Source organism: Lacerta agilis, chromosome 16, assembly GCF_009819535.1.
Source record: "Lacerta agilis isolate rLacAgi1 chromosome 16, rLacAgi1.pri, whole genome shotgun sequence".
Classification (NCBI taxonomy): domain Eukaryota; kingdom Metazoa; phylum Chordata; class Lepidosauria; order Squamata; family Lacertidae; genus Lacerta; species Lacerta agilis.
In genome coordinates, this window is record NC_046327.1 from 38,239,969 (window position 1) to 38,252,276 (window position 12,308).

Below are 12,308 nucleotides of genomic sequence, written 5' to 3' on the forward strand. Positions count from 1 at the left end.
ACACGAGAAAATTCTTGGGTTGCCCACCCCTGCCACTTGAAAGATTAAGGGACCAACTAAGACTGCCTTCCCCAAAGGTCTGTCAAATGCTAGAGCCATTACTGTGTGGTAATGTTTCTCATTTTTGTCAGATATGAATTTGCAGGAGGCATCTATTTGCAGGAGGAAAGCATTGCATTTTTCTTCCCTGGAAATAAATTTCCTTGTTGGGGTTGGCAGACTTTAATTTTTGGCCTTCAAAGACTGAAATACTAAGCATACTTACCTTGCAGGAGTAAGTCCCGTTAATTAACAGGAGAAAGTATATAATTGCACCTTTAAACTTAAGAGATGCACTATGAACAGGTTTCAACTTGTTCCTTGTTTTGTGGGGGGGGGACTTACTGAAAAGATATAAAACTAGGCTTTTTGGAAAAAGGAACAAGCATTCACGTTTTTAAAGTCTAATTTAAACTTACCCATGTAAGTTTTTTTTTTCTTATTTAAATCATTTTAAAAATGAATTCAGTGTATGCTTAAAGGTAAAGGGACCCCTGACCATTAGGTCCAGTCATGGACGACTCGGGGGTTGCGGTGCGCATCTCACTTTATTGGCCGAGGGAGCTGACATACAGCTTCCGGGTCATGTGGCCAGCATGACCAAGCTGCTTCTGGTCAACCAGAGCAGTGCACGGAAACGTCGTTTACCTTCCCACCGGAGTGGTACCTATTTATCTACTTGCACTTTGTGCTTTCAAACTGCTAGCTCACCCCGTCGCAGGGATTCGAACCGCCGACCTTCTGATCGGCAAGCCCTAGGCTCTGTGGTTAAACAACAGCACCACCTGCGTCCCAGTGTATACTTACTCTGAGCATAATACTGCAGAGTATGGCAACTAGATTTCTGGGCAGGCTAGATCTTGGAGGAATCATTGGTTAAGTACCATTCTGAGTCTTTTTAGTAGAAAAGATTAATAATAATAATAATAATAATAATAATAATAATAATAATGTCCCTTTAAGCCTTGCCATTGGCCACCCATATGGGACAAAAGAAAATGGTGAATGGAGCAGAAATAAGCTAGCTGCCTCAGTTTCTAGACAGCTTTTTTCAAGGGCTAAAAATAAAACAAACATACAGTAATATGAAGAAAATATTTGAGTTGAAGTTACCCCACTCCCCCTTAATACTGAACCATAGAGGATGTTTTTATGGCTCTTCCAGAAAGTATATATGCTTGGACTCTTGACAGATTGTGGCACCGAGTATACCAATTTTATTACTTCCATTTAAAAATCACAAGAAAATGTCCAACCTTACGCTCAAAAAAACCCTGGAATATTTGTATTCTTGGGAGGGAGGAAAATTGTAAATATTATTTTTCCAAATAGCTTAACTTACAGTCCAGCAGGACATTCTCCTGTGCAAATGCCAGTGAAATTAAGAAAAGCTTTTGTATTCTTTTTTTTTTCATTTCACTGAAGTTTCTGCAGGTGAACCTGGATTGAGCCCTCAGTTCCCATAAATTGGCGTTCCTTTTTGTCTAAAAGTCAAACATCAAGATGCTTTCCATTCCAAAGAAGATGGTAACCTTTTCGGTGGTCTGTCCACCAAACCCCTGCAGAATTCAGCCGCTGCCATTCCAGATGGCCTGTCTAAAAGGTGGTGCCACCACACTTCCTTCATGCCACAAGCCTGAGCCACACCCGTTTCTTAATGAGATCCTCCCGACTGCTGATTTAGCCTCTGCTTCAAGGACTCCTTTCTGCTCATGGATCTACCCGTGCTTCTCTGCCACCAGCAGGGTCCAGTCTAGAGGACTACAGGAAAGCTGCCCTAAACAAATGGCCCCCTATTTATTTTTGTACCTGGTGGGAAATCCTGACCTTTTCTACCATAGAACTGACCCTAAGATAGAGAGTTTATTTATTAACCACTAGCAGTGCAAGTCCAGAGTGCTTGGGGTTGAAGATGAAAATAATTTATTATTCTATATCCGTGTATGTGTCTGCAGCAAAACAGTAGATTGAAAACACTTGTCTTCATGTGCAATAGGCTACACTGGCATTGAACCTGCCATGAAAAGACAACCCACTTTCATGCTGCTAAACATGCTTCATTACTTCCTCTTGAATGTTGTACTCTCAACAGCTGCTGTGATATAGTTTGTGAGGCCTTGTGGAGGAAGAGGGGGGTGTTTGTGTGGGTTCTGAGGCCACTTCCCTCGGCTGATCCACACTTGGCCGTGCTTTCTCATCCAATGGCAAATACTCTCATCTAGGGAATGTAGGTATTTTTGGAAGGTGGAATGTTGCTTGTGCTTCATGAATGGAGATTGGAGTCCAGTCCTGATTTTACAGTCATCAGTGGAAAAATCTGTATTCACCAAACAGAAGCTAAGTTCAGAATGTAACTAACAGCTACAGCACTGTGTGTGTGTGTGTGTGTGTGTGCATATCTTTGTTGAGTTGTACCATGGTTATGGTCTTTGTCCTTCCCAGGGGTGTAGGAAGGGGAGGCGGTGGGGTACGGTCCACCCCAAGTGCCCTCACTGAGGGGGGTGACATTTAGCGCGCTGCCCGCCCGCCCGCAAGTCCCAAGCCTACCCTGAGCCATTGGGGTGAGGCAGGGAGCTGCGCCACTTTGCCGGCAGCATTCCCCCCTCCCCCCTTTGTTTTGACAGCTTGGGGGAGGCTTGGGAGTTGCAGGCGGGTGGTGCACCAAATGTCCAGCATGGGCAGCTTGCTCCGCCCCTGTGAACGGTTTGCTCCGCCCCGGCTGCAGGACACCAACTGCTCTGGACACCAAAGCGGCTCCATGCCACGCCCCCCTCAGGGTGGGCATCCACCCTGGGCAGCGCAGGCATATGCTCCACCACTGGTCCTTCCAACACTGGTTTCTCTTCTGCCTTAGCCAACATGTCTGCTTCCCCTACTGGAGACCTATTGCTTATGCAAATATATCTGAAGACACCAGTTCCACCTCACAACAGTATTTGAAGTCTTTTGAGCCATCCACCTGGCTGTAATGCATGTGTCACTTCCATTCCACACATCTGCAGAAGCATTAGGTAAAGCCAGAGGCATTCTTGCAATGAGGCAAGGTGAGGTGGCTGCTTCAGGTGGCAGATTTTTGGGCAGAGTTGAGGATTGTACAGTGGGAGGCAGACAGATTTGAGCTTAGAGTGTATAATCCAGCAGGGAGATCTCCACAGAAGCGTATCACTTCAGGAGAACTTCCCTGTGGAATGTGTCCCATGTTAATTTATAGTGAGGGAGGAAGTACCTTTGAATTTTTCTGCATTAGGCACCAAAACATCTTGCAACTGTCTAGGTGAAATCTAAGGCTAGTTCTCATGTTACAGTGCAAGGCATGCTACGCTGCCTCATTTTTTAAAAACAATTTTTAGGCCAGGTTCTTACTCCGAACTGCATCTGGGTTGTTCCATTTTAGACTTCAGTTAGATGTAGGGCTTACCTGTTTGAGTGCCCCTCTGTCTAAAACAGGCACATAGAAAACTAGCACATAATAACATTTTTCCTTATATGCCAGTTTCCTTGTACAGAGATTTTTTAAATTTTTGTTTGAAAAAATGCTTGGTTATAAAAGTTCTTACCTGCAGTCTGGTGTATGTGCAGCTTAGGTGCTGGTTTGCTACCTCAGTAGGAACCTGGGTCTGAGTGTGTTAACAACATCAAAAAAAGTGTGGAATCAGCATTCATACATGGAACTGCTGCCTCACTTAGCTTCTGCCAGTTCCCATGTGCTGTCTATAACCCCTCACCAACTAAATTGTCACTTTACAAGAGTCAGTAGTTTCTGCTCTCTGAACGGCATTAATAATAATCAACCCAGCAGGAACTGTATAAAGTTTCAGATAACCTTTACCATGCATATCCAATAATGTCCTGGAAAGTGTGTATATTAAAACAGGTTAACTTGTTATTAATAGGCACCCTTGTGCCTTGTCTGTAATGTGTGAACAAGCTGTAACTGGCATTGACCTCTTCTGGATCCTGAAATGTACAGGTTAGAAACAACAAGCACAGAAAAGCAAGCCTCAAATTATTGAGGGGTGCAGTTCCTTCTGTGTGTGTTCAAGTGATCATACATGTCCCATTTCATCCTCACAACAACCCTCTGAAGGTAGACGTCAGTACTTGCCCAAGGCCATCCAGTGAGTAGGGGTTAATTTGGGCTTCCCAAGTGGAAATCTGACAATCATACAATCTTAAGAGTTGGAAGACCCAAGGGTCATCTAGTCCAACCCCCTGCAATGCAGGAATCTCAGCTAAAGCATCCATGACAGGTGGCCATCCAACCTCTGCTTAAAACCCTCCAAGGAAGGAGGATTTTAAGCAGAGGTTGTGGGAGTCTGTTCCACTGCCAAACAGCTCTGTCATAAAGTTTTTCCAAATGTTTAGTCACAATCTCCTTTCTTGTAACTTTAAGCCATTGATTTGAGTCCTATCCAGAGTAGGAGAAGACAAGTTTGCTCTCTCTTCCATGTGACAGCCCTTAAGATATTGGAAAATGGCTATCATATCTCCTCTCAGTTTCCTCTTGTCCAGGCTAAACATACCCAACTCCCTCAAGCATTCCTCATAAGGCTTTGTTTCCAGACCCTTAATCATCTTTGTTGCCCTCCTCTGCACACGTTCCAGTTTGTCAACATCCTTCTTAAATAGTAGTGCCCAGAATTGGACACAGTATTCCAGGTATGGTCTGACCAAGGCAGAATAGAGTGGTACTATTACTTCCCTTGATTTGGACACTATACTTCTGTTGATACAGCCTAGAATAGCATTAGCTTTTTTTGCTGCTGCATCACACTGTTGTCTCATGTTAAGCTTGTGGTGCAGTAAGACCTCTAGACAGAGGCGTAGAAAGCTCAGGTGGTACCCGGTGCGGAAAATTTCTTGTCGCCCCCCGTTGATTCCCCCCCTCGCAAAAATAGTTTTATGTTATTTCATATTTTCTCACAAAGGAATAATAACAAGTAATAATAATAATAAACTTTCATTTATTTCCCGCCCTCTCCGGCTGAAGTCGGGCTCAGGGTGGCTAACATCAGATACATAACATTGGTATAAAATCAAACAATAAGTAAATTACCTCCTCAAAAAATCTCAAATTCAAATTAATAATTAGATGGCTTTCCACAGGGTTAGGGTTGGGAACAGTAAGTGCTCCACTGAACTGAAATTTCAGCCTTGATGACATAGGAAAACAGCCAAGTAAACAGCTATTTTGGTGGAGGAGGGTCAAGATACTAGCCGATATACATGAAATTCCATATATAGCTATATAATCCCTAGTATAGTAAGATAAAACCTTTGGAGCAGGCATTTTTTTTAAAAAAAAAGTTTTTTTATGAACCGCCCTAGTAGGGTAGTAATTGTTCCTTGATAATTTGTCACCCCCTCCATTATGGAACATGGGGTGGTCCACCCCCTACGCCCCCCTTGCTACGCTCCTGCCTCTAGATCATTTTCGCATGCACTGCTAGTAAGCCCATCCTACATTTGTGCATCTGGTTCTTCCTGCCTGAGTGCAGAACCTTACATTTGTCCCTAATGAAATTCATTTTGTTAGCTTGCGCTCAGATCTGTTAAGGTCATTTTGAATTCTGATTCTGCCTTCTGTGGCACTAGCTACCCCTCCCAGTTTGGTGTTATCTGCAAATTTGAATTTGAAGATTTGAATTCCTTCATCCAAGTCATTTATAAGGACTTTGAACAACAACCAGCTCAGGACAGAACCCTGTGGCACCCCACTTGGCACTTTTCCCCAGGATGTCAATATTATTACTGTTGCTTTGGCTCCCTTTGCTAGAAGAATGTTTTCTCATCCCACTAGGGAGAATAATGTGGTGACATAGGAATGGACAAAGGGACACACATACAACATGTTTCTGAAGCCACATGAGGCTATCACCTTCTTGAAGCTAAGTGGATGTAGGTCTGGTCAGTGGCTGGATGAGTGACCACCTGGGAATTAAATCTATGCCCTTTTGGGTTCCATGGTGGAAGAAAGGTGGAGTATAAATGTAAGAAGATAATCAATCCATATTGGATGAGCTAGGAAAAACTGATAATATTTCTTGTCCCCTGTCAGTAGGATTGCAGGGAAGTGTGTCAGGGCCTGGATGTTGTGCTTATTTTGAGATGGGGCTCACACTAAGCATTGTGAGAGCTGCTAGTCTGGTGGATGTTAGTGTAAACTGGGAAGTCCAAATCTCACCTCAGCTACTATAATTAGCTATTAGATTCATATACCACCCTTCAGCCATAGATCTCAGGGTGGTTCACAATATAAAAATATAAGATAAAAACACAAAATACACAATAAAACAAGAACAAAACACAGACACCCACACAAACCAGTAACCCCGCCCACTAGATTGCCATCTCTTATACTGCCCCCCACTGCCTGCAAGACGGTGATCGTAACAGTGGCTTATTTTACAGGGTTGTTGGAAGTATTACTGAGATTATATACACGAAGTTCTTTGAGGATGCAGAAAAAGCAGTATTTTTAAACTATGGCCCCAATCTATTTAAAACTAGTTGCCCTTATTGAAATTGAACCACAACTAACTTGACCCATTTATTTCCATGTGGCTTGCAAGTAACTAGTGAATTTGATCATGGTCTAAGTACTGTATTAAGAGCTAGAGCAATTGCATATGCTGGGAAGACTAGTCCAAATCTCATTTTAGCTGTAAATTTGCTAGATGGCCTTAGGCAAGTCATAACCTCTCAACTTTAGCCCTCTATCTGGTATATGGGGATAATAATTTAACCTTGCAAGGCTGTAGTAAGAATTGCTGAGATTATGTAACGGATTACTTTAAACACCCATCTGAAGGATTATATAAATGCTACATTAAGATGGAGTATAAATAAAATTGTGATTCTTTTCTTGGTTCTCAAAGTTTATTGCAAAGCAAGACTGGCACTAAAATTACCATAAGTTAGATAGTATTAATTTGGCTTCTGGGTTGTTTTAAATTTGTTGTTAGGTTATACCTTTCTGCCAACAGTCTGATCTAATAGGCTGAGGGGGTACTTTCCTGGTCACCTTGTGCTGACTTCTTCCCATGGTGGAGCAATGAGTCATGCACATCAGCCTGCCATTATTGTAAATTGCCCGTTGCATGTGTAAAATGTATTGTGGAGAGTTGCACTCAATATGTGCAAGCTAGCAATAGGCACTTACAGGACTGATTTGCTGTGATCAGATTCAATCCATGCAGTGAGAAACTCTTGTGCATGGGTCCTTGAGCCTGAGCTTGCAGAAGACTCAAGAGAAGTGGCAACGGTATTGCCTTGAAACAGTGTTGCATAGTGACACACATTCATTGATAAAACCCCAGCATTCTTCCCTCAACTTTCCATCCCAGAGCCTTATTTCTTTCAGGTATTCCTCAGCCACAAACTTCTCCGTAGAGACCAAGAAAATGGAGGATGGGTGGGAGTCGCTTTTTTCTGTTGAGTACCTGTTACCCTTTGTCACTAGCTATGGAGCAAAGGAAAGCATGGACCATGTTTTTTCGTGTGCGTGTGTGTGTGTGTGTGTGTACATCAACTGAGCTGTGCCTGAATTGAAAGCACTAATAAAAACATCCTGACCACAGCATGTGTCCCTGGCAATTTTTTTTTTATTGGTATGGGTGTTTGCTGAACTGCCATACACACTGTGACCTTATGCAAGCTTCAGTGTCAACTTAAAGGCATACATTCTTCAGGTAGAGGAGAAATGCTCCAGATTTGTAGCTGCTGCCTCCCTCACTGCCCTGTTTCCTTGCATCCGTGACCCAGTTAGCAAGTTGGAGAAAGTATTATCTTCCAGAATGATAATAGATTTGCATTGAATTTATGCCAGTTTAACCAACATGAGTCTCTCATGAGACTTTTTTTGTTGCTAAAGATTCCCAGCCTCCCTCACAGGGCTAGAGTACACTGGGGAAGAATGCTCAGTCAAGGTTTGAGAGTCTAGCATAGACATAAATTCTATCAGCCCAGCCATCTGTGCCTGAAAGTACCACGATGCTGTTTCAAATTGTACCTCTTATTGTCATCAAAATTGGGAGGACAAAGCCATTCTATCAGCAGAAGGGAGGAACCTCATCAATATCAAAAAGCCATGGCAATCTATTGCCTGAGAGATTTCCATGCACATCCGTAAAAACATAAAAGATCCCTGCTGGATCAGACCAAAAGCTGCCTATATACAGTAGCTTAGAAACCTGTTTCCCAAAGTGTCCAGCCAGTGAGAAACCCACAAGCAGGACATCAGGGCAACTTGTGTTCCCCAGCAAGTGACATTCACAAGTGTTCTGCCTCATACTGGTGGTAGTACAGAATAAGTGAAACAATGTGGACAAGAGTGCCTTTGAGCATGTGTAGGGTGCTTTTGTCAGTTTTATATGATGTAGAACTTGAACTTCCAAGTCAGTCCCTGTGGCTTTCAAATAACATTATGTTTTAGACCAAATCCCGCTCCCTGACTGATGCCACCTGCCTCCCCCCACAACTCCCAACGGCACAGTATAAGTGCTGAACCCGTGTCTGGCTCTAGTAATGAACTAAATCTGGGCCAGTCAACTGAAGTGCAGTACCTCTGGCTTATCTAGACAGAGCAAGCCCTTCTGGGTCAGAACATAGGCCTCTCCAGCTTCCTCTTTCCCACAGTAGTCAGCTAAAGGCTCGTGGAAAACCCACACTATAAAGGCAATACTGGTAGCTGTCTTTCACTGTTGTTCCCCAGAAATTGGACACTAATAATTCTTTCTGACAATTCAACATGGTAGTATCTGGCTTCTCTTATTAACTCTGCTATTCCTGATGTTATGGAGGCTTTGTTGTCCTTTGCACACCAGGTAAAGATCATTTTTATTAATCTTACTAAAATCTGAGAGATTTTTTATTCAATGCTGCCCATTTTATTCATGTTACAATAGTAATGCATTGTCAGAGAACCTGCTCCAACAACTGAATTAGGTCGTGAGGGTAAAGAACATGAAAGAGGCAGGAGACTGAGAGAAACGGGAGACTCAGGAGAAAACAGGAGACTGCAGGCTGGTATCTGGTACGCACAAAGAACAGCGGACGAATCCTCCCGCTCGCACCGAGGCGGGAACTTTTATTCTTTACCTTCTTGCCTACGTAGCTACATAGTTAACCAATAATAACAAGACACATACAGCATTTCCTGGCGGGAACAGCTCTGTACATGCGCAGCGCTGTACTTTGACAGATCGTGCCGCGTCTATTTCCGTCCTGCGCAGCAGGCTCGTTCGCGGCTAATGGCAGCCGCGCACAGCAGCGCTAACGGCGGTAGCGCTCCAGCATAATCCTACAATGCATTTTACCTTAACTGTCTTATTCTTGTTAGTAACCTAGAGAATATTTTATATTGAACAGTGGTGTATACATTTATTAAATAAAAAAATTCCTAGCAGCACCAGCCAAAGACATCTCACTGCCTGAGGCAGGTCAGCAAAGGGCTCCCCACCATTACACACCCATGGCTAAAGTGCATAATACCCAAGGCCAGCTGAATTATTTTGGCACCTGAAGCAGTCAAAATACTATATAATCATTGATTTTTTTTTACAGAGGTACATGTACAAATGTACATATAAAACCATAACAAATATGAAAAGAACATGTTGGCCATATAAAATTGTCAATAAATGGAAAGAGATCTACTGTTGTTAATTCTCATTACTGGAGGTAATTGCTGCTTGGGATGCTGGTGGCCTAGGGGGACTTAGAGATTTATTAATATAATTAATGAATGGAAACCATGTAACATCAAAATTATCTCATTTTGCTTTACCCTCAATAACTTGTGTATGTTGGGCCAAGGGTTCAAATTACACTATGTCCCAAATGTTTTGTACCATCCCTCCTTTGTGGACACAAAACCCCTCCTTCCAATGCCTAGCTGTAGCTGGTAACATCACTAATAATTTTCTATATACTCAGGTCCTGCTATCCAAACTCTGAATTATCAGGAAATAGTTTGTTATGTGCGCATTTGCATAATGGGCAATGATTTCTATTGGTTCCTATGGGGAAATTTCAAATGCATTCCCAAACACGGAATTTTGACCCCAAAATGGCAAAAACCCACTCCAACCAACCAACCAACTAGGAAAACCTGTTGAAACCTTGCAAAAGGCAAAAAGGAAGGAAGGAATTCTTATTTGTCAGATATCTCTCCCTCTCTCCCACCATGGTTTCTGGTGAAACAGCTGCTGCAGACCAGCAAAACACCAAAAGAAAGGCTTAGTTAAGGCTGCTTGTTTGTTTACTGTACTACACACAGGTCTGGCTGTTTGGATTTTTCTATCTGGTGTGTATCGTGAGGTTTGTGTACTAATTCCTGTGTTTGGGTAAGTGACTAGGAGCGTTTGGATAGTGGTAGCTGTGTATATTGAATTCCATTATTATTACCACTTTCAGTGGAGAAGAATGCTAAAATAAGATCTAAACAGAGGGTTCAGTTGGTAATTTCGCCAAATAATAATAATAAAAAACCTTTGAACATTTTTCAGCTGTAGCGCATTCCACCACATGTGAAGCACCGATCCTCTTTCACCGCACCCCCTATTATTTATTAACAAATTAAATAACTTAACCATTGGCTGCACTTTCCCGACACCCAGAATCTGCTGCCTGTAGCGGCAGTCGCCTCACTGCCCAATGGTAGGCTTGGTCCCGATTCCTAGAGGGAATGAGGCTTGTGAATGGACGGGGTGTGTGTGGCTCGCCTCATTCACATCTTTCTCCTTTGTCCAAGTGGTTCTTTAGCTACCCACCGGCCTTACTGCCACCACCGGCCGACTCCCCCTGCTGCACTCCGGTGCACAACCGCCGTGTCTCTTGTGTGAGCTTGGCGTGGTGCGGGGTGATTTTCAGATTTTAATTGCAGAAGTTTTCAAGAGGGTGCGCAGTCCAAGTTTCACGTGTCACGGGGTGGCCTTAGAGAAGGGGGTCAAGTGTGTGTGCGCGCGCGCGCAACTCAGCTCCCACCCCACCCCGATGATCTCCAGCCTGGAAATAGAGGGGCTGGTAGAATAGATCCCGGCTGGAGCTGCCCGCTTGCTTACCCCGACCCGATTTCCCAAGTTCCGGCTCCCTGCGGACCCGTCAGCGCCTCCCCGAGTCTCCCCCGCCCTTGGTGCGCTTGGTCTCTCCCATCAGCTGGTCCTGATGTAGTAAGTGGGGAAAGAGGTCCCCCCTCCCGCCAGCCAAACCCCTCCCTCCGCTGCCGGGGCCGAAGCTGTCCGGAAATCCCCGAGCCCGCTCCCCTCCTCCGCCTCTTGGCGCTCCTCAGCCCACCCCGACGGCGCCCGGGCGCGCGCGCGCTTCTCGCTGCCCATTGTCCTCCCGGCAGGCTCGTCCCGCGTCGCTTCCGCCGTCCCGCCGGCCGTCCTGCCTCCCCCGGGCGGCCCCTGCGCCCCCGCATCGTCTCCCCATGGAGCCGGGAGACTCCGAGGCCTAGGCAACCCCCGCCTTTCGAAGGCATCTTCCGGCGGATGGGCGCAAGATGGCTTGATTTCCACGGCTGTCGCGGAGCGCTTGGAGCCGGGCTGCTCGCTGGAGAAATCCCACCGGCGCAATGGACGGAGTCAAAGCAGATCGCAGGGATCCGCCGGGTCTGGAGGGGCAGAGGCGGCGAGGAGGTTGTGTGATCCAGCGCCTTGGGTTGCCCTGATGCCATGGTCCAGGAGAAGGTCTGGCGAGATTCTGATTTCTGCGGTCGCAATGGATCCGTCCGGATAATTATTATTATTTCTCCTCCTCTCTCCTCCTCCTCCTCCTCCTCCTCCGTCTTCTTCTTCTTCTTCTTCTTCTTCTTCTTCTTCTTCTTCTTCTTCTTCTTCTTCTTCTTCTTCTTCTTCTTCGCGGCGTTCCAGCTGCTTGCCTTTCAGGGTGGAAATGGACTGATCCAAGGGGGTACCTGGTGGGAGGGAAAACTAGCAGCCTGGATTTTGCTGCTGCCTGACTGACTGGAGAGCAAACGAGACCGGCTGGGATTTCCGGGGGGCGGCGGGGGGAGATGAAGTAACCTTGGTCCAGACATGGCAAATCGGAATCCATTCAGCTGGATGGCTCCTTCCGCCGGGCGGCAGGAGCCGCTCCCCGTCTCCCCCAACCCGCCTCCCCAGCGGGGGCTGCTGCTGCTGCCGTTCTCCTAAGCATTCATCACCATGGCGAGAAGCGGCAGAGGCTCCGATCTCTCTTCCAGATGCATCCCTACCCAGGCTGACTACAGAGGACAATAGCGGGGCCAGGATCAGGGCCTGCCGGAA